The following is a 23,842-nucleotide window of genomic DNA, read 5'->3' as shown; positions in this document are numbered from 1 at the left end:
TATAAGCCAGCTTTTACTTGTGAATATTGATTACATGCCAAAGGTATGGAAATGGATGAAATAGGGATTAGCCAGCCACAGGCTGTACTCCTTTCTGGAGTAGTGTTTAAAGAGCCAATGTTTCTCTAAGACCTTATTTTAAAACCTGAAAATTAGGAGAACTACCACAGGCACATAGAACTATGTTCTTTGGGGGGATGGGGAGAAGGAATACTAACAGAAGTATAAAGCAGAAGAAACAGGAAGGGAGAAGACACCCGGTCTTGCAACCAGTCAGTTGGCTGAGCAGGAGAATTTGGAGGAAGCCACTGTCAAACTACGAACCACATAGGACCTCACAGGGACAAGGGACTTGGGGTGTTTCTTTATTCACTCTGGTTAAAGGTTGTTCCTAAAGATTTAATGGTGAGGAAACAGAGCCTGTACCAGACCCTTGCCTGCCTCTATTTTCTACTTTTCCTAAACATATATAGAAAACTGTCAGTGCTAGTTGTGAAGAATACAATGTTGTGGCTCCAACACCCAGAAAGCCCCCTATAGACTGGGCCCTCAATGGACATTTTTTTACTGAATAATTCTCAACAAATTAGTTTTGTTTTATTAAATTCACTTTTAAGTCGACACCATCAAATGATGTACAAAATTAATTCTCACAGTCAAAATTCTAATTCACAGAATGAGGGTGGAAAGGAAGAAGGAAAGAGGTAAAGTATCACAAATCCTAATCCAATAAGCCTTTTTTTCTGATCTGGTGTTCCATACATGAACTGTGTTCCAAAGTCTTGAGAATTGTTCTTATGTATTCATTATTCAGCATACACTTATTGATTGCTCATTATAAGTTAAAATTCTAAAAAGAATTTTTAAAAAACTGAATCTAGTTATGATTGGAATACAGAGATGAATTACAAATAATATTTTCCCTCAGAACATTTATCATTAGAATAATAATAGTTAGCACTAATTATGCACATGTACCCAGTACTAAGAATTTATTTTAATTCATTACTCCTAACAATAAATTTATAAAGTGGTAATATTATTAACTCCAGTTTTCAGATGATAAAACTGAGACTGAAAGAACTTCAGTAAATGATTCAAGGTTACATACTAGTAAGCGATGAAACTAAGATTTGAGCTCAAGAAAAGCAAATCCAGAGTCCAATAGAGAAATTTTTAAAAATCACATAAAGACACATATGATTCATAAACTACATAATTGTTTATGTATAGAATGACTAGTACAATAAAATGGTCATATTGACTATAATACTGTAAATCTGAAATTATAAAGTCTCACCAACCTGAATGTTCCTAGAAGACTGGGTAGGTGTTTGCAGGAGAGTAATTACTTAAAAGTCACAATACCTAGTAATAAAAGGAAAATGCTCTGATTCAATTCTACCAACAGAACCATGAGAACCTAGTCTCCAAACAATTCTTTCATCCAATATCTTTCTGTGCATTCACAATCTGAATCTTTTGGGCCCATCCTAGCCCCAACCCTCCTCTGTTTATGGCAACAGAGGAGAAAGCAGTTAATCTTATTTAGATTTTTCCACTGACAGGTTTGTAGAGAAAGATGTACTCAATGTGGATCTTTAAGGAGAAGGAATATTTCTCCAGACAATCAAAGAAGAGAAAGTACTCTAGACATGGACAAATATTCCAGAATCTCTGGAACATGGTCTATGAAGTATACAGAAAACCATGCTGAAGAGAAGGGCAGAGGCAAGTCATGCATAATCTCAGAAACTTTGCCAAAGAACCACTGAGGAGTTTTTAATTCTAGAGGATGAAGGTGTACAGATTTGTGGTTTAGAGACAGGTGACAATTTAAGTGTCTGGCACAGAGCAGACCACAAGAAATTGTTATTGTATCAATTAATTGCTAACAATTTTTATAATTTGGAAAACTGCCAATTTTCAAAAAAAAAAAAAAGACTGTATTCACTTTGCCAATTTTAAAAATAAAGAAATGAAGAAAGAAATGGGACAGAAAATGAATGTATACTTAGTAGAGATTTACTGAAATATTGAAATTTCCCCACAGGAAAAAAATGAGTGGAATGAAATAATACAAATAACAATGAATATGAATAAAAACGGAATGAAGGAAAACATGCTATTAAGATCAAATTGAGAAAGTAGAGGGAACTGTGACCACGCACAGAGCAGGCCCAGCGGCCTGCTGAGGGGCAGAGCCGCCCCCCACCCCCCGCACCTGCCAGGTAGGTGGAACGGTGACCACCGACAGAAAAGGCCCAGTGGCCCGCGGTGGGACAGAGCTTCCAATCACTCCTGCAAGGTAGGCGGGCCTGCGACCCACCGGCAGAAGAGGAGCAGCGGCCTGCTGAGAGGCAGAGCCGCCCCCTCCCCCTGCGCCGGCAAGGTAGAGGGAACTGTGACCACCCACAGAACAGGCCCAGCGGCCTGCTGAGGGGCAGAGCCGCCCCCCACCCCCCGCGCCTGCCAGGTAGGCGGAACTGTGACCACCGACAGAAAAGACCCAGTGGCCCGCGGAGGGGCAGAGCTTCCAATCACTCCTGCAAGGTAGGCGGGCCTGCGACCCACCGGCAGAAGAGGAGCAGCGGCCTGCTGAGAGGCAGAGCCGCCCCCTCCCCCCCGCGCCTGCAAGGTAGACGGAACTGTGACCACCATCAGAACAGGTCAGACCTGCAACCGAGAGACAGAACAGGCCCAGTGGCCTGAGGAAGGGTAGAGCCGCCCCCCCCCCCCAACGCCTGCAAGGTACGCGGACCTGCGACCCACTGGCAGTACAGCCCCAGAGGCCTGCAGAGGGGCAGTGCCGCTGCCTGCGCCTGCAAAGTAGGCAGAACTGTGACCACCGACAGAACAAGCCTAGCGGCCCGCAGAGGGACAGAGCCGTCGCCCGCGCCTGCAAGGTCGGCAGACCTGCTACCGACCGGCAGAGCAGGCCCAGCGGCCTGCTGGCGTGGTAGGCACATTGCCCCAATTGGAGGAGGGGCAGAGCCGCCGCCCGCGCCTGTGAGGGAGACTTTGCAACTATACAAGACCAATATAAATATATAGGGGGAAAATTCAATAGCACAACAGTTTCACCAAGTAGAAAGGAACGCGAACAGTATGAAGAGACAAGGAAAGAAAGGACCACAAGCATTGCAGGTCAACTCAACGTTAGAAGAGGTAATAGCTGCAGCAGATGGAATGTCAGATAAAGAATTCAGGATATACATGCTTCAGATGATCTGGAGTCTCAAGGAAGACATCAGACAGCAAAATCAGACAATGAAAGATCACTTCAACAATGAATTACATAAACAAATCCAAGAAGCAAAAGATCAACTATACAGGGAAATAGAGGTTATAAAAAACAAACAAACAGAAATCCTAGAAATGCAGGAAGCAATAAGCCAACTTAAAAACTCAATTGAGAATACTACCAGCAGAGTAGAACACTTAGAAGACAGAACATCAGACAATGAAGATAAAGTATTTCAACTTGAAAAGAACATAGACAGCTCAGCAAGACTGTTAAGAAACCATGAACAGAACATCCAAGAAATATGGGATAACATCAAGAGACCAAATTTAAGAGTCATTGGGATACAGGAAGGGACAGAGTTTCAAACCAAAGGAATGAGCAATCTATTCAATGAAATAATACGAGAAAACTTCTCAGACTTGAAGAATGAGACAGAACCCCAAATCCTAGAAGCCTACAGGATGCCGAATGTGCAAAATCATAAGAGACCCACACCTAGACACATTATAATGAAGATGCCCAACATACAGAAGAAGGAGAGAATTTTAAAAGTTACAAGACAAAGGAAGCAGATCACATTTAGGGGTAAGCCAATCAGGATAACAGCTGATCTTTCAACACAGACTCTGAAAGCTGGAAGATCCTGGAATAACATATTTCAAACACTGAAAGAAAATGGGTTCCAACCAAGAATTGTGTTTCCAGCGAAATTAAGCTTCAGGATGGAAGATGAAATTAAAACCTTCCACGATAAACAAAAGTTAAAAGAATTTGCAGCTAGAAAACCATCTCTTCAAAACATCCTTGGCAAAACATTACAGGAAGAGGAAATGGAAAATAACAATGAAAACCAACAATGGGAGGTAGGACACTAAAGGGGGGAAAATAATCAAAGTGGAAAACAAACCATGTTTAGTAACATAAATAAACAAATATGGCTGGAAGAAGAACCCATATCTCAATAATAACCCTAAATGTTAATGGCTTAAACTCACCAATCAAGAGACACAGGCTAGTAGAATGGATCACAAAACAAGACCCAACAATATGCTGCCTACAGGAGACCCATTTGATAGGAAAAGACATACATAGGCTGAAGGTGAAAGGTTGGGAAAAATCATATCACTCATATGGACTTCGGAAACAAGCAGGAGTATCCATACTCATATCAAATAAAATAGATTTCAAGCCAAAGTTAATCAAAAGGGATAAAGAGGGACACTACATACTGCTCAAGGGAACCATACACCAACAAGACATAACAATCATAAATATATATGCCCCAAACAATGGTGCAGCTATGTTCATCAAACAAACTCTTCTCAAGTTCAAGAGTCTAATAGACCACCATACAATAATCATGGGAGACTTCAACACACCTCTATCACCACTGGACAGATCTTCCAAACAAAAGTTGAATAAGGAAACTATAGAACTCAATAACACTATTAATAACCTAGACTTAATTGACATATATAGAATATACCACCCAACATCAAGCAGTTACACTTTTTTCTCAGCAGCACATGGATCCTTCTCAAAAATAGATCATATATTATGTCACAGGGAAACTCTTAGACAATATAAAGGAGTAGAGATAATACCATGCATCCTATCTGATCATAATGGAATGGAACTGAAAATCAACGATAAAAGAAGGAAGGAAAAAGAATACATCACTTGGAGAATGAACAATAGGTTACTGAATGATCAATGGGTTATAGAAGACACCAAGGAGGAAATTAAAAAATTCTTAGAGATTAATGAAAACACAGACACAACATATCGGAATCTATGGGACACATTGAAAGCAGTTCTAAGAGGAAAATTCATTGCTTGGAGTTCATTCCTTAAAAAAAGAAAAAACCAACAAATAAATGATCTCATACTTCATCTCAAAATCCTAGAAAAAGAAGAGCAAAACAACAGCAAAAGAAGTAGAAGGCAAGAAATAATTAAAATCAGAGCTGAAATTAATGAAATCGAAACAAAAGAAACAATTGAAAAAATTGACAAAACTAAAAGTTGGTTCTATGAAAAAATAAACAAAATCGACAGACCCTTAGCCATGCTAGCGAAGAGAAGAAGAGAGAGAACTCAAATCACTAACATACGGGATGAAAGAGGCAATATCACAACAGACACTTCAGAAATACAGAAGATAATCAAAAATTATTTTGAATCCTTATACTCCAATAAATTAGAAGATAGTGAAGGCATAGATAAATTTCTTAAGTCATATGATCTGCCCAGATTGAGTCAGGAGGATATAGACAACCTAAACAGACCAATATCAATTGAGGAAATAGAAGAAGCCATCAAAAGACTACCAACTAAGAAAAGCCCAGGACCGGATGGGTATACAGCAGAGTTTTACAAAACCTTTAAAGAAGAACTAATACCAAAACTTTTCAAGCTATTTCAGGAAATAGAAAAAGAGGGAGAACTTCCAAATTCATTCTACGAGGCCAACATCACCCTGATTCCTAAACCAGACAAAGACACTTCAAAGAAAGAAAGCTACAGACCAATATCTCTAATGAACCTAGATGCAAAAATCCTCAATAAAATTCTGGCGAATCGGATACAAAAACATATCAAAAAAATTGTGCACCATGATCAAGTAGGATTCATCTCTGGGATGCAAGGCTGGTTCAATATAAGGAAATCAATAAATGTTATTCACCACATCAATAGACTTAAAAATAAGAACCATATGATCATCTCGATAGATGCGGAAAAAGCATTCGACAAAGTACAGCATCCCTTTATGTTCAAAACTCTAGAAAAACTAGGGATAACAGGAACATACCTCAATATTGTAAAAGCAATCTATGCTAAGCCTCAGGCTAGCATCATTCTGAATGGAGAAAAATTGAAGGCATTCCCTCTAAAATCTGGAACAAGACAGGGATGCCCTCTCTCACCACTTCTGTTCAACATAGTTCTCGAAACACTGGCCAGAGCAATTAGACAGACGAAAGAAATTAAAGGCATCAAAATAGGAAAAGAAGAACTTAAATTATCACTATTTGCAGATGACATGATTCTATACCTAGCAGACCCAAAAGGGTCTACAAAGAAACTATTAGAGCTAATAAATGAATTCAGCAAAGTGGCAGGATATAAAATCAACACACATAAATCAAAGGCATTCCTGCATATCAGCGACAAATCCTCTGAAATGGAAATGAGGACAACCACTCCATTCACAATATCTTCAAAAAAAATAAAATACTTGGGAATCAACCTAACAAAAGAGGTGAAAGACTTATACAATGAAAACTACAGAACCCTAAAGAGAGAAATAGAAGAAGATCTTAGAAGATGGAAAAATATACCCTGTTCATGGATAGGCAGAACTAACATCATCAAAATGGCGATATTACCAAAAGTTCTCTATAGGTTTAATGCAATGCCAATCAAAATCCCAACGGCATTTCTTGTAGAAATAGAGAAAGCAATCATGAAATTCATATGGAAAAATAAAAGACCCAGAATAGCAAAAACAATGCTAAGCAGGAAGTGTGAATCAGGCGGTATAGCGATACCAGACTTCAAACTATACTACAGAGCAATAGTAACAAAAACAGCATGGTACTGGTACCAAAACAGGAGGGTGGACCAATGGTACAGAATAGAGGACACAGAAACCAATCCACAAAACTACAATTATCTTATATTTGATAAAGGGTCTAAAAGCATGCAATGGAGGAAGGATAGCATCTTCAACAAATGGTGCTGGGAAAACTGGAAATCCATATGCAACAAAATGAAACTGAATCCCTTTCTCTCGCCATGCACAAAAGTGAATTCAAAATGGATCAAGGAGCTTGAAATCAAATCAGAGACACGCCGTCTGATAGAAGAAAAAGTTGGCTATGATCTACATACTGTGGGGTCGGGCTCCAAATTCCTCAATAGGACACCCATAGCACAAAAGTTAATAACTAGAATCAACAAATGGGACTTACTCAAACTAGAAAGTTTTTTCTCAGCAAAAGATACAATAAGAGAGGTAAATAGAGAGCCTACATCCTGGGAACAAATCTTTACTCCTCACACTTCAGATAGAGCCCTAATATCCAGAGTATACAAAGAACTCAAAAAATTAGACAATAAGAGAACAAACAACCCAATCAACAAATGGGCCAAGGACCTGAACAGACACTTCTCAGAGGAGGACATACAATCAATCAACAAGTACATGAAAAAATGCTCACCATCGCTAGCAGTCAGAGAAATGCAAATCAAAACCACCCTAAGATACCATCTCACTCCAGTTAGATTGGCAGCCATTATGAAGTCAAACAACAACAAGTGCTGGCGAGGATGTGGGGAAAAGGGTACACTTGTACATTGCTGGTGGGACTGCAAATTGGTGCAGCCAATTTGGAAAGCAGTATGGAGATTTCTTGGAAAGCTGGGAATGGAGCCACCATTTGACCCAGCTATTCCCCTTCTCGGTCTATTCCCTAAAGACCTAAAAAGAGCATGCTACAGGGACACTGCTACATCGATGTTCATAGCAGCACAATTCACAATAGCTAGACTGTGGAACCAACCTAGATGCCCTTCAATGGATGAATGGATAAAAAAAAATGTGGCATTTATACACAATGGAGTATTACTCTGCATTAAAAAATGACAAAATCATAGAATTTACAGGGAAATGGATGGCATTAGAGCAGATTATGCTAAGTGAAGCTAGCCAATCCCTAAAAAACAAATGCCAAATGTCTTCTTTGATATAAGGAGAGTAACTAAGAACAGAGTAGGGTCGAAGAGCATGAGAAGAAGGTTAACATTAAACAGGGATGAGAGGTGGGAGGGAAAGGGAGAGAGAAGGGAAAATGCATGGAAATAGAAGGAGTCCCTCAGAGTTATACAAAAGTACATACAAGAGGAAGTGAGGGGAAGGGGAAAAATAATACAAGGGGGACAAACGAATGTCAGTAGAGGGGGCAGAGAGAGAAGAGGGGAGGGGAGGGGAGGGGAGGGGGGATAGTAGAGGATAGGAAAGGCAGCAGAACACAACAGACACGAGTATTGCAATATGTAAATCAATGGATGTGTAACTGATGTGATTCTGCAATCTGTATATGGGGTAAAAATGGGAGCTCATAACCCACTTGAATCAAATTGTGAAATATGATATATCAAGAACTATGTAATGTTTTGAACAGCCAACAATAAAAAATTAAAAAAAAAAGATCAAATTGAGTCTTTAATGACAAGTGAGAGTTTTATTTATTCATTGATTTGAAGGATATTTATTGAGAAGCTGCTATATTTTCAGCATAACTCTACATCATCAACTGATGAGACAAAGGCAAAGCCTTTGTCCAGTGAAAGCAGCAGAAAATAAACAAGTAAACCTATATATTAGATAATAATAAATGCAATGAAGAAAAATGTAGCAGAATAAGGTATATTGAAGAAAGACGGTGCACAGGATGACAGAAGGGAGAGAAGTATAGTAGACAGAATAATGATCTTAAACCACAAAACCTGTGAATGCATAATGTCACAAAACAAAAGGGAATTAAGACAGAGCTGAGGAAGCTAATTAGCTGACCTTCGAATAAGGAGGTTACCCTGGATTATCTGGGTCAGCCCAATGTAACCACAAGAGTTCTTAAAAGTAGAAGAGAAAATCAGAAGGAAAGGAGAGAGATGGAAGCCCAAAAGGGACTCAACTTGATGTTACTGACTTTGAAAATGGAGGGAAGGCCATAAACCAAAAAATATGAGCAGCCTCCAGAAGCTGTAGATAGAAAAGAATCTCCAGTCTCCCAAAGGGAACCCAGCCCTGCCAACATCTGATTTTAGCATAGTAAGTATGATACTTTTGACCTCCCAAACTGTAAGTAACAAATTGTGCTATTTAAGTCACTAAGTTTGCAATGATGTGTTACAGCAGCAATACTAACACAGGGAATGAGAGCCCTGCCACTGGATCTTCCCTTGAATAAAAGTAATGGTGTCATTACTCCAGGTATAGAAAAGAAGAGGGAGTTTTCTTATTTGTTATTCAAGGTGGGTATCTGGGGAAAAAATAATGAGTTCGATTTCAAAATTCTTAAGTGCAAAGCATCAATAATGACAACTAGACGGAAATGTTTAGAATATTGCTGGATAGAAAAAGATGGAAAAAAATATTAGACTAGATTTCAGAGTTTTGCTGTATTTTTCATTTATTTGCATGTGATAATGGAATCCATAAACAAATATGAGGTTCCCCAGACTGTGTTTGTAGTAGCATGAAAAGTAAGAAATGCCAAGGCAGACATTGACAATATTTGCATCTAAGAGAAGTTGGGACAATAGTGACCTGCAGAGGAGAGTCTATCTTTATATATCTAACCTGATCTCAGTCTCCTTCTTGAATCCAGACTCCCATTTATAACAATACATAAAATATCTCTAATTGAATGTTACATAAGACAATTGTTATGGACTGAATATGTGTAGACCCCTAAAATTCATATGTAGAAGTCCTAGCCCCCGATGATGGTATTTGGAGATGGGGCCTTTGTGAGGTAATTAGGATTAAATAAAGGCATGACCCTCATGATTCGATTAGTTCCTGTAAAATAGAGATGCCACAGAGCTTGTGTTCTCTCTATCTACATATTTTCAATGTGAGGACATAGCAAGGAGGAGGTCAACTGCAAGCCAGGAAGAGAGCCTCCCCAGAAATGGATTCTGCCTCTAGAACTGTAAGAAAATAAATTTCTCTTATTTAAGCCACCAACTATGGTACACATTCATGGAACATTCATCAAATTTCTTGTGCACAATTTTAGCAAACATCAGCCACGCATATCTAGGTATGCTTCCCTGTTCTCAGCTCCTACCCCTAAAATTCCCTGAATGTCATAGGCATTTGGTTTTATTTTTAAATCAGGATATGATGTCCCAATCTGTGACAGAATAAGGGTCATTCTGGGTGGATTGGACTGGCAACGAAAAAATTACACAATCACAGAAAATACCTTTCTCGGGGTTCAGGACAGCTCTGCAGCCTCAAGAATCAAGCTCCCACACTGGAAGGCACAGAGATCAAGGGAGGCAAAAGGCAGGCAAGAAGGCCAGAATGCCCTGAACCCTGGTATTTATTGGGGGGAAAGACATTTGAGAAAGTTCCACCCGAATAAGGCAAGGGATTGGGTTTTGAAGGATGGAGTCTTGCTTGGTGATGTCTTGTCATCAGATGACTGACATCTTGAAAAGCCACATCCATCTCAGGTGCTGTGTGGGATCAAAGGCAAAGTGAGCGAAAGGGCACACATATGTCACACAGCCCAATCAGACAGCAGCGATAATCCAGTTCCCTCATACGCTCAAATGTGCAGAGCTCACACACAGCTCATGACTGGCTCCCAACAATATGACACAAGTTTCTCTTTTGCATAAAGAATAGAACACTCAAAGACACACCTTGGCTCAGAAGGAAATCGTGGAATATGCATGTTCTAGAGGAAGAGTAGTCACAGATAGGCTTCCTCTCAGTGGAATCCCCTAGAAAGATCAGTTGAAAGATGTTAGTAAGAGATATACTCCTTGGTGTAGTGTTACAAGTCTTAAATCTAAACCTCAGGTTGCAAAATATTTCTGTTTTCTGCAAATAGGATACTGTATGTCAGGAAAGCACAAGTACTGTCTCCAATGCTTTTACTCTATTACCAAGTCCATTAGCATTCATTTTTTTCTTTGTTGATGAATATCAACAAAAACAGAATTGGATAACTGAATTTCCCATTGACAAAAAGAGGTACTTTCTTAAAACATGTAGGAGCACCCAATGGAGAAACTATCAAAGAAAGAAAGTGTGACTACCCCAGTTTATCTGCTGGCTGTGTTCCCTAGAGCACTTTTAACTTTTCTGAGTTTCTCTTTCCTCTAATGTGCATAGGAATAAGAGTTACAAGAGCCCAACAAGATAATTACATAAAGTAATTTGGAAAAAAAATAGCTATTAAAACCAAAATCAGAATAAAAAAATGCTTTGGCAAATTCACTATTTCATTCAGAAAATAAAATCACCACTTGATAATAAAGCAGATTCAGAAACTAGAGAAGAGTTCCATTTCTCTTCACAAATACAGTTGTACCAAATTATTTGCCCTTTTTTTTTAGTTTTAATATATTTATACCAATCAATATTAAACATATTAAGATAATATGTTAATATATAATAATGTTATAATATTTCATTTAGTAATATATCTAAATAAACCTTATTATAAGCATATACTTTCTTTAATCCAATGTATCTAAAATATTATTTCAACGTAATATATATTAATATAACATTATGAATGAAAGAATTGATATTCATTTTTTTGCACTAAGCTTTTCAAGTCCAGTGGGCACTATGTTTATACAGTGCCATCTGAATTTGGACACCTGCTTGGTAGCCACACGTGACTGTTGGCTCTCCTGCTGAACAGCATAGCTGTAGATTCTGCCTCAAGCTGTGCTAACATCATAGGACTTCCTAGAATTCGTTTTTCTGCATTTTTTAAATTTGTTCTAATTAGTTATGCATGACAGTAAAATGCACTTTGACACATTATACCTAAATAGAGTATAACTTTCTCTAATGAGTGGCTTCTTATTTTGGTTATTATTTTTATTATTTCTTATTTTGGTTATTATTTTTATTATCTTCTTATTTTGGTTATTATTTTTCTTCATATGTTATAGGAAACATTATTTTCTATTTTACAGATCTTAAATGTCTCCCCCAAACTCATATGTTGAAGATTTGGTACCCAATGTTCGAGGAAGGGCCTTTGGGAGATAATTGGATCATGAAGTCTTTGACTTCATGAATACACTAATCCATGTATGAAGTCATAACTTAATGACCTCTTGGGAGGAGGTGCAAACTTTAGGAAGTGGGGCCTAGTTGCAGAGTAGGTCATTTGGTCCATGTCCTTGAGGAAATATTTTGTTCCAGTCCCTTTCTCTCTTTTTCTTCTCGTCTCCTTCTCTCTCTCTCTCCTTCCCTCCCTCTCTTTTTGTTTCCTGGCTGCCATGAGGTGAGAAGCTTTTAATGACCATCATGTTCTACTTCACACAAGCCCAGAAACAACAGAGCCAAATGACCATGGGTGAAACCTCCGAATCCATGAGTCAAAATAAATCTTTCCTCTTTTAAGTTGATTTTGTCCAGTACTTTGTCACAGCAAGAGAAAGCTGACTAATAAAGAAAAAGTTAAATTTTTGAAAATTATCTGAGTTAGGTAACAATTTTACCAGATTTCATACCTATTACTGTTTGACCATCAAAGCACAAACAGTAAAGAAAATTAGGCATGGCATGAGCCACACCAAATAAGTATAAATGTTGACTATTCATGAATTATATACATGTTGAACCCAAACATTTATTTTTAATTGATTCTGTAAATTCAATAAATACTTCAGAAATCAGTTTGAAGTCCACAAATGTTAATAGTATTTAGCTCATTTCAATGGAAATGGTCTCATTAACATGCCAGCTGCTAAAAATGTATGAGCCCAGCTATGTCCCTTGCATGCCTCAAAGAAGAAATTCTACTTTCACAGTTTTGCTTTAAAGAAAATAATCCTTGTTTAGATTGTTCATAGTTGTTCCAATAGTAGCCAATGGCAGGAAATTCAACCTCCCTTCTCCATCCAATATGAGCATTTCCAAATTTCTCAGCTAACTTTTATACTGTCAATGAAAAACAGCTTTTCTGACTGCATTTTAAGCTATTTTAACCAGAATTCGTAATAGACACCCTCCTCAGTGCACTATTATAATTGTAAATCTAAATATAAACCTCAGAATACAGAACAATCCAAGTTCTTTGCAAAATATCTTAAAACACTTGCAGGAATGAGTATTATCATTAATAATATCAGAATAGATAGTAAAAACATCACATAGTATCAACTAAGCAACACTTTGAGGTTATTTGCTTTATAAGAATTTAACGGAATTAAATTGAGACTTTACAAGGCATTTTGTTGTGACAGGTCTGAGGTTTGCTTTATAGTAGGTAGCTTAGGGAGAGGTTTTATTTCTATATTTGGTGATTTAAAACACTAGTTTTAGGGAAATATTTAGAATCTACCCTGAATTTAAACAATTTTAATAAATAAAATTCAAAATAAAATTTAATTAATGACAAATATTTTTAAACATTATGGGCAAATGAAATATTGATGCTTATATTATTATAATATAAATCTTTATTCCTTGGAACTGCTCATGTAGCACCTACCTTAATTGTTATTTTGAGTCATTAGCTAAACTACATTCAAGAAATGTTCAAAATAAATTAGGAAGAACAGAACAAGGTTAAAAAAGACTATTTTAATTACACTTTAAAATTAAAATACCAAGAAATTTCTTCCCACTTCCCAGTTTTGTTAAATATTAAATGCCACCAGTTAACATTTCAAAATACTGTGTAAAATTGCTTTTGCTTTTTCTTAGAAAAACCAACTGTGAGTACATCTGAAACCTTGACAGGTTCTCTAAAAGTAATCAGTGACTCTCTCTTTTAGTTAAAATGTGAAGCTTCAAGAAAGTTCTGAGTCTCTTGCTTCTGGCCTTCCTCTAAATGTTTTAAATCCAAATGGCAAGTAGCCAGATTGCATAAAACTATTGAATGCAGAAAACAGGAACCTCTTCATATCTAAAAACCAGCTCTGCCACTTCTACTCCTGGCATCAAGGAATGAGAAGAAAAAGAAAGAGGGAACATAGGAGAAAACTTTTATGAACTTGGTTAGGCAAAGACCACTTAGGTACTACACCAAAAGCAAGATCTATATAAAAGAGCAAATTGATAAATTCTCATGAACTCACTGAGAAAAACATTTTACTGGGGAAAACAAAATCTGAACAGACACTTCCCCAAAGAGGATGTGCTTATTGTAAATGAACAGATGAAAATTTGCTCAACATCATTACTCATTAAGAAAATTCAAATTAAAAACACCATGAGATACCATGACCTATTATTCAAATGAGTAAAATTCACCAGATCAAATATCTGTGAGATATGGAGAATGTGGAAAGCCTCATGAATTGCTATAGATGTGTGTACTAGCAAAACTACTTTGGAAAATAGTTTGGTAGCTTTTTAAATAAATATACACTAATGGTAGGATTCGGCCATCCTACTCCTAGATATTTACCCAAGAAAAATGAAAACACCTGTCCATACAAAAACTTGTAAACAGCTGCTTTTTTATAATTAAAAAAGAAAAAAAATGCAAATACCATGAACAAGTGAGTAGTTAAACAAATGGTTATTTATCCGTATAAAGGCATACTATTGTAAAAATTAAAAAGTAAGAACTATTGCACATAACAACATGGCTCTCAAAGCGAGTATAGTGAAGGAAAGAATTTTAAAAAATAGTACATATTGTATTATTTTATTATATAAGTCCTAGAAAATACAAAGTCATCTATAACAAAGAACAGGTCAGTGGTTGCCTGGGAAAAGGGGAAGGAGTGGGGAGGATGTTAAGGGTCAGGGTCACAAAGGGAAACAAGAAAACTCTTGGTGTTAATATGTCAATCATGTTAGTTTTATTGGTCATTTCATAAATATATACATATATAAATTTATCAGTTGTATACTTTTATATGTGTAGTTTAATGTATGTCTCTTATGCTTCTATCTTATTTTTTATTCTATTTTATTTATTTATTTATTTATTTATTTATTTGGAGGGTGGGTAATGGGGATAGAACTCAGGGGCACTCAACCACTGAGCCACATCCCCAGCCCTATTTTGTATTTTATTTAGAGACAGGGTCTGAGTTGCTTGGTGCCTTGTATTTTTTGCTAAGGCCGGCTTTGAACTCATGATCCTCCTGCCTCAGCCACCCTAGCCACTAGAATTACAGGCATGTGTCACTGGTCCTGGCTCTATCTTATTTTTTAAATGAACAAAAGAAAGGAAAATTACCAGAGACAATGTTAGTATTCCATATGGAGGAAATAAACAAAGTTGTCTGCCTTTGACACACAATGAACTTCCTTTTCCACCTTATATTGTGGGCAAATTTATGAACTATCAATTGAAGTACATAGTCTTCATGGATAACATACATGCAAAAGGCTGCCGGACAATTAGCCATGCTCCCAACTTACCTAGGACAAAAACAATCAATGTGTGATGGTAGCAAGGCATACAGATTTGACTTATAGTATTTTTCTCCTCTGAGAGTGTAGATTGGTAAAACATGCTTATACATTGAAAAGTGCTTATTTTCCAGGTTTCACAAAAGGGACAGATGCACAACTTTTTTTTTTTTTTTTGTCCATCTTCTGTACCAGCAGTGATCTATTGTCTTGAAGCCTGGATGTCCTTGTCCACAGAGCAAAAGAAGTAGTTCTTCCCTACTTCTAGTCAGATACTCACTGTTAAACTAACATTTCCTCCTTGCTGAGTATGCTTGTTCACATGTGTTCCTTTGGCACTGTACCTGCTTACAAGATGTTCTAGCAACATAAGTGCCAAGTCATAATGGTCCCACTCCAGGAGACTGGGAGGCTTCGGTATACCATTTAATTCTGCCCCTGAACTTGATGATGATGATGATGATGATGATGATGATGATGAAAATGATAAAGCTTTAGACTTTTTCTCCAAAACAAAATTTCTGATAGATTAGTTCTGCCTAAGATATTTTTGTGAAGATATCAATGTTGACATCCTCAATGCACAGTGAAGGCCAGCTCTTTCCTGTTTCTATCTCTCCTTTACCAAAGCCACCAAAGTCTTTAATTAAAAGGAAGGGGCTGTTAGCCATCTGACTCCCTCACATGCCCTATAAAACTGCCAAACAGAGCTGGTGGGTCAAAGAACCCAGAATGCAGCCTGAACTTTGACTCCTAGAAAAGCAGAAAAAGAAAAAAAAAGCCAGGAATTTTTTTTTTTTTTTTTTTTTTTTTTTTTGCAGTGTGTGGAGCTCTTTTCTTAGCACAAGTGCAACTCAGTGTATCTGTCCATGTAAAATATTTCCCACATACACAAATAGGCAGTTTGCATGACCTTGACAGATACGGTAATGAAGTTTGTACTGACACCTGACCCACAGCTGAATTCTGCCAGTTATACCATGATTAATTCACTATACTGGCAGAAAAAAACAAAGCTATGGCTAAACCCTTGTCCTAAGGTTGAGAATCAGCCTACTAAGAACTCGACCATTAAAACCCCAATAGAAAGTGAATACATAGATTTTAAATACCATAAAACCATTCCCAATATATATGAATTGGGAAGGCAGCATCAAATCAAGCCCTGGTTTTTCTTAAAGTACCATCCCTTTCAGAAGTTTTGTGGCCTTTGAAAGGTTTAGAATATTTTTTTTTTTTGAGTTCTTTGTATACTCTGATATTAGGGCTCTATCTGAAGTGTGAGGAGTAAAAATTTGTTCCCATGATGTAGGCTCCCTATTTACCTGTTTTATTGTTTCTCTTGCTGAGAGAAAACTTTTCAGTTTAAGTAAGTCCCATTTGTTGATTCTTGTTATCAACTTTTGTGCTATGGGTGTCCTATTAAGGAATTTGGAGCCCGACCCTACAATATGTAGATCGGAGCCAACTTTTTCTTCTATCAGACACAGAGTCTCTGATTTGATATCTAGCTCCTTGATCCACTTTGAGTTAACTTTTATGCATGGCAAGAGGAGGGGATTCAGTTTCATTTTGTTGCATATGGATTTCCAGTTTTCCCAGCACCATTTGTTGAAGATGCTATCCTTCCTCCATTGCATGCTTTTAGCTCCTTTATCAAATATAAGATAGTTGTAGCTTTGTGGATTGGTTTCTGTGTCCTCTATTCTGTACCATTGGTCCACCCTCCTGTTTTGGTACCAGTACCATGCTGTATTTGTTACTATTGCTCTGTAATATAGTTTTAAGTCTGGTATCGCTATACCGCCTGATTCACACTTCCTGCTTAGAATTGCTTTTGCTATTCTGGGTCTTTTATTTTTCCATATGAATTTCATGATTGCTTTATCAATTTCTATAAGAAAAAATTAAACAATAAGAAAACAAATAACCCAATCAACAAATGGGCCAAAGACCTGAACAGACACTTCTCAGAGGAGGACATACAATCAATCAACAAGTACATGAAAAAATGCTCACCATCTCTAGCAGTCAGAGAAATGCAAATCAAAACCATCCTAAGATACCATCTCACTCCAGTAAGATTGGCAGCCATTATGAAGTCAAACAACAACAAGTGCTGGAGAGGATGTGGGGAAAAGGGTACTCTTGTACATTGCTGGTGGGACTGCAAACTGGTGCGGCCAATCTGGAAAGCAGTATGGAGATTCCTGGGAAAGCTGGGAATGGAACCACCATTTGACCCAGCTATTGCCCTTCTTGGACTATTCCCTGAAGACCTTAAAAGAGTGTACTACAGGGATACTGCTACATCGATGTTCATAGCAGCACAATTCACAATTGCTAGACTGTGGAACCAACCCAGATGCCCTTCAATAGATGAATGGATAAAAAAAATGTGGCATTTATACACCATGGAGTATTACGCAGCACTAAAAAATGACAAAATCATGGAATTTGCAGGGAAATGGATGGCACTAGAGCAGATTATGCTTAGTGAAGCTAGCCAATCCCTAAAAAACAAATACCAAATGTCTTCTTTGATATAATGAGAGCAACTAAGAACAGAGCAGGGAGGAAGAGCAAGAAGAAAAGATTAACATTAAACAGATACATGAGGTGGGAGGGAAAGGGAGAGAAAAGGGAAATTGCATGGTAATGGAGGGAGACCCTCATTGTTATACAAAATTACATATAAGAGGTTGTGAGGGGAATGGGAAAATAAACAAGGAGAGAAATGAATTACAGTGGATGGGGTAGAGAGAGAAGATGGGAGGGGAGGGAGGGGGGATAGTAGAGAATAGGAAAGGTAGCAGAATACAACAGTTACTAATAGGGCATTATGTAAAAATGTGGATGTGTAACCAATGTGACTTTGCAATCTGTATTTGGGGTAAAATTGGGAGTTCACAACCAACTCGAATCTAATGTATGAAATATGATATGTCAAGAGCTTTATAATGTTTTGAACAACAAATTAAAAAAATAAATTAAAAAAAAAGAAAGGTTTAGAATACATCACCATCCCATCATGCTTCCAACATTTTTTGAGTTTCCAATGTGTAAATATATTCCAAGGACAATGATGCCAACAATGAGCAAATTCCACAGGATTCCTACCCACCAAGGGATTTGGAGAGAACAGGTTTATCTTCAGAAATACCTTGAATATAATACCACTCAGTAAATGGGCTTTGGTTTCCTGTACTTCTTCCCTTTCCTATGCTAACAGTCTGAGGTTTGTAGAACTTACTCTTCAGTCTGAAGGTAAAAGATCCCTTAGAAACTTCCCAGACCAATTTAACAGATCTCTACCCTAAGCATCAACTATAAGGCCACAGTTTAATATTTTAAAACTCTGCTCAGTTCACATATGCTTAAATTATTACTGATATTGAGACTAAATTGAAGTGTTGGCTATTTGGTTGCTCTTTGTCTTCTGTGTTTTTTTTTTTTTCAAATTAAATATTTGTCAAAATGAAAGTTGCCAAATATTTTTTAAAATACCTACTGCATATGCTGGGAAAGCTCCAATTACCATTCTATTACTCTTTGCAGTGCAAGATTAAAACTTCACTTTTTATTCCACTTGTTAAGAAATTGAAAATTTTCTTTTTTGACAGGGAAAGGAAAAAGAATTTCTGAAAATGAAAACCAAGCAAAGGTGCATGCATATCAGAGCGTATGTCTCCAGGTAGCTCCCAGAAAATAGTGAAGTCATATAGTTAGAGTCACTTTCCTTCTTATGCAGTATTTCCTGGTATACTAAGGTAGAGAGAAAGTCCACACTGGCGTAGTCGGAGAGACTATTGTGACTGTACATAGCAATAGCAGTCTCAATATCAGTAGTAATTTAAGTAAATGTTAACTGTGTCTGTCAGTAAAGGGGATGACATGGGCCATCAGTTAGAGTGTATAATACAGGTGCCTCCGCTATTTGGTTACCAAATATTTTTAAGAGCATCCCAGGTTATAAATTATAATTGGGACTAAATCAGTAGCATTTTGTTCTTCTACCATAGAACTGTGTTTTAAACAGCCACTTTAGCGTAGATGTTGGTATAGGATCCATTGTGGAAGGGAAAAAATGGTACAATACTCCCTGGGGAACAGGAACTTGATAAAAGGCATAAGTTAATTCCTCACAGCATCATAACTTTGCTCCATTTCTCAACTTTTTGTTTCTGTTATCTTTGATACCAATAGGCCATCATTGAATGTCTTCATCACAATGTAAGAAAGTCACAATGCAATAATCATGGCTACCATGAATTGAATACCTGCTATGCACCAAATATCTCATTAACATTTTTCCCACAAGTCCATACAACCCATAATTCTCACAACTATGCTGTAAGACAACTGTTATTATTCCCATTTTATATGTAAGGGATATGAGGTTCCAAAAGGGCAAATTATTCACTAACAGACATACAGTGGTAGGTGGCAAAGTAGACCTTCCAACCCAGGACAGATTGCTTCCAAAGCCACTGTTAAGTCTAAGTTTTATATTATTTCTTCTAGAAAAGTTATAAGAGCTGTCAAGGTTTCCCTGAGAGTCAGCACATTTCCTCCATTTCTGCCACCTCCTGCTTCCCCATCATTGAGTCTGAATCAGTTATTTTAATATGGTTATATTTGCAGCTATTATTATTATCATTATTATTCCACCAATGCATGGCTAATCAAGATGCATTTTGTTTCTTACCAGAGCAATGGCTCTGGATTTGGGAAAAAATGAATTTCTATAATTTTATGTTTCCTTGGCACTCATGTTAAATATATGTTGTACTTTCTCATACTAAAAATAGATCTTAGCTACCCTTGACACAGCTTTATGTTCTCTGCCTCCTTCTAGTTCCTCAATGTGATGAATCCAGGTATCTGCCTTAGGCAACTTCCTGACCACTCCCTGTGGACCCCCACACTCTACCTAGATTAAGCAGGTATGACACAGTGAGTGACCCCTTGTCAGTCACAGTATGCTCTCCTGGAACTCGTACTCACTCATTTTAAAGCTACCAACTAGAAGTTGCCATTAGAACCCTGCTTCTATAATATACCCTGAAATTCAATAAAGACTTTGGCTTGTAGGTACCTCCTTCTCCTCTTGCTCCTTATCTTCTGGTTGAATGTACATGTGCCAGATAGCTCCTCATTTCCTGTTTATCCTCTGAGGCAAGCTGCCCTCTTCTCTACTGGGATCTGAAAACAATAAGAAAATACTCCCATTATTTCATGGCATTTTATAGTGCTACCTCCTCAGTCTCACCTGACTAAAACACCTGCACCTAAATCTCCTGCAAGTCAAGATTGTCTTAGAGAGTGGCTTCAAGGTAAGAATAGACTGGACACAAGTCAAACAAGAGCCATAAGGGTGTCTGTCGGTGTAACAAGTTTTCTGTAAGAGGGTCATTTGGTCATGGTTCTGACACTAGGACATCTGCTGTGAAAGACACACAGGAGACCCACAACTGCCCCAGTATTCCCATCAGAGCAGGGTTGTAGTATATAGTCACTCTCATGAGAGAGACCTCAAGAACAAACTAGAGAAAAATATGACATAAAACAATATAACCTGAAATGGACCAGACATAGTTGGAAGAAAAGGACAGGTAAAGGCCAATGGACTATGTCAAAAGTTATTAGTACTATGAAGGAAATATTTCTCAGGTAATCAAAGAGTTAGTTTTACCTAAAAATGCCAACACAGACACATACTGATCTCTATAATGAAAACTGTAAAGCAATAATAAAAGAAGCTGAAGAGGATCAAAAACCTGAAAACACATCCTGTGTACATGAATTGGAAGTCTCGATAATGTTAAATGTTCATATTATCCAAAGTGATTTATAGATTCAATGCAGTCTCTATCAAAATACTAATGCATTCTTCACAGATCTTTAAAGAAAAATTCTAAAGCTTGTATGGGAATCACAAGACTCTTGAGGGGGAAAAAAAGAGGCAGTACGGTACTTGATTTCAAAACATAACACCAAAATATAATAATTAAAACAGCATGATGTTTATTTTCTCTAAGCCTATAGTCACTTCTATGATTTCAGTTCTAGAAGGTGCTCAAGTCCAGATTCACAAGAAGTCTGTGGTTGATGTATTGGCACTATTTCACTAAGAGAGGGCAATCCAAGCCCTGATTGGTTTCAAATATACTGTTGGTGTACTGTTGAGAAAGAAACAGGAAAGTGCCTAGAAAGAGTAGTCAGTACTCAATATGCCTCTCCCTGAGCCCAGGGTTGGCCTGAAAGCCTCATCTGCAGTTATCAGCCTGCAGGATTCTCTCTGAACAAAGTCATCATGGATAGATAACCCCTAGGTTCCTGTTTTCACTTCTGTGGCCACCAATACCATCAAGCTGTGTCAGACCTTGAACCCATAACTCTCCTAGACTATCACAATGCTAGGGTAGGACCAAGGCTTGCACTGCTGTGGGCTGCCCATTGCTGAGGTCAGTTTCCCTGTGACCCAAGACCATTGCAACAAGCCACAAGTGACTCTAGCTAGAACAGAAAACTAATAGGCAGGGTCCACACATCTCCCCCAACACTATGGCTACTGTATGTAGGCAGGCCAGGGCATGAAGATTGTTAGGTTCTGCTCAATGTTAGGTTTTACCAGTCCAAATCCTTGGTTTACTATCCTGTTCTACCCCTAATGAATGGGGTCTTTTACCACAGTATGCTACCCAAGGTTGGGATAGTTTTGGCAAAGGCAGTCCCTTGGCCACCTAGATGCTAAGGTGGTTTAAGCTTGAGTCTCACAGTCACGGGGGTCCTGCACAATCTCAGAGGCATACAAGGGTTCACACCACAGCTGGTGGTGATTCAAGACAAAACACAAGCTCATCCCACTGGGGCTCAAGTGTATGCTTGGCACCAGGGTAGTTCTAAAGCCCCATCTGAGAACACTGGTGTGGTAATAGCCTGTGCTGCCCAAGGTTGGATGATGGACAATAGAGTTCCTAGGCCATCGATGGTACTAACAGGGTTGCACGCGAGTCTCACAACTACACACTCTTTGAAGAAGTGTGGGTATTCTAAGCTCACTCCAAAGCTAGAACTGGTGAGGCTGAAATTCAGGTTTGTCTCATCACACAGATTACAACCTAATGCCAGGGCCATACTAGAGGATCCATCCATGAGCTCTGGCCTGTGTACAGGAACTTCAGTTTCTACTAGCTGCTGGGTCTCACTTCAGTGGGCCTGGCACTGGGATCCAAGTAAAAGCCTGGTGCTAGCTTTCATGCCCTGTTCCCCAGAGGATGGAATATTGCTCTTGGCTCTGCTGTCTGAGGTTAGATGAGGACTAGTGATTACAGTCAGCCACTTGGCACAGTACAGTTCTAGCAGCTTTGGCCACAGCTACTGGCCTGGTGGTAGAGGTCATGGGCTTTGCCCAGCACTGGGCTTCAACTCCAAGACCTGGATTAATTTTTCCCTCTCCCCAAAATGGGGAGGGGGAATGCACTGGTCTGTTTTGAGTTGGAAAAAGAGTGACAAGGGTAACCCTTTCCTTTCTGCCTTCTTCAATGTGTCTTTTTGTTTTGTTATACCAAAAGCAGGCACCATGGCCTCTCACCTTATTTCCTTAGCTCTTTCAAAGGTATTTTGGTGTGTGGGTAGCTCTTCTGGTTGGTTTGTCTGTGAGGAGATGATGGCTGAGTATCTTATTTAGGAGATACTTTGCTTAGCCTCCTCAATTGGATTTTTTTTTTTAAGAGAGAGAGAGAGAGAGAATTTTATTTATTTATTTTTTTAGTTTTTGGCGGATACAGCATCTTTGTTTGTATGTGGTGCTGAGGATTAAACCCGGGCCGCACGCATGCCAGGCAAGCACGCTACCACTTGAGCCATATCCCCAGCCCTCAGTTGGATTTTTTTAAACTTAAGTATTTTATTTTCCCCTTCTAAAGTAAAACAATAATCATGGGGCATCTTTTTTTCACTTTAATTAAATATAAATTCCTATGCTTAGATAAAAATAGCACAAAGTAAATCTATGTATTAAATGTAGCCAAAACTATGGAAATAATCAAATTATAATAAAGTTAATTTAAGATCACAGATGATGTTATTTTACTAAAATCTAAGTGTTGGTGTTATAAACAGTAGATAATATACCTTCAGATCTATTTTTTTTAATTTTCTGTATTTTATGTTTTGGAATATATTTCAGGAAAATGCCTCTTTAACTTAAGTATGCAAGTATATAATAGCATATAACATCAAAATTATTCTTTTCTACCTCAGGACAATCAGATCTTATATTTAATCAAAATCCAACAATCTATTTTTACATGCCATTACATTATAAATAAAGGCACTCAATAACTATATAAAAGTTCTTGTTTAGTTTGATGATAAGATTGTTCTGCTGCATAATTTGAAATGGGTTAACAGATCAAAAATACCAGTGATTTAAATTTCTTTGGTTT

General features: G+C 37.8%; 1 long non-coding RNA gene across 1 annotated transcript in view; it reads right to left on the bottom strand.

Annotated features, from left to right (window-relative positions):
- The window catches only part of LOC114092852 (uncharacterized), a 169,608-nt gene that overhangs the window by 48,556 nt on the left and 97,210 nt on the right, over positions 1–23,842 (bottom strand). The window contains exons 4-5 of the long non-coding RNA XR_011708006.1: positions 20,488–20,594; positions 10,691–10,771 (exon numbers count right to left, since the gene is read on the bottom strand). This is a non-coding gene — a long non-coding RNA (uncharacterized lncRNA). The remainder of the gene's footprint in view (positions 1–10,690; positions 10,772–20,487; positions 20,595–23,842) is intronic.

This window comes from Marmota flaviventris, chromosome 7 (assembly GCF_047511675.1).
Source record: "Marmota flaviventris isolate mMarFla1 chromosome 7, mMarFla1.hap1, whole genome shotgun sequence".
Lineage (NCBI taxonomy): Eukaryota > Metazoa > Chordata > Mammalia > Rodentia > Sciuridae > Marmota > Marmota flaviventris.
This window is presented reverse-complemented; position numbering and strand designations above follow the sequence as displayed.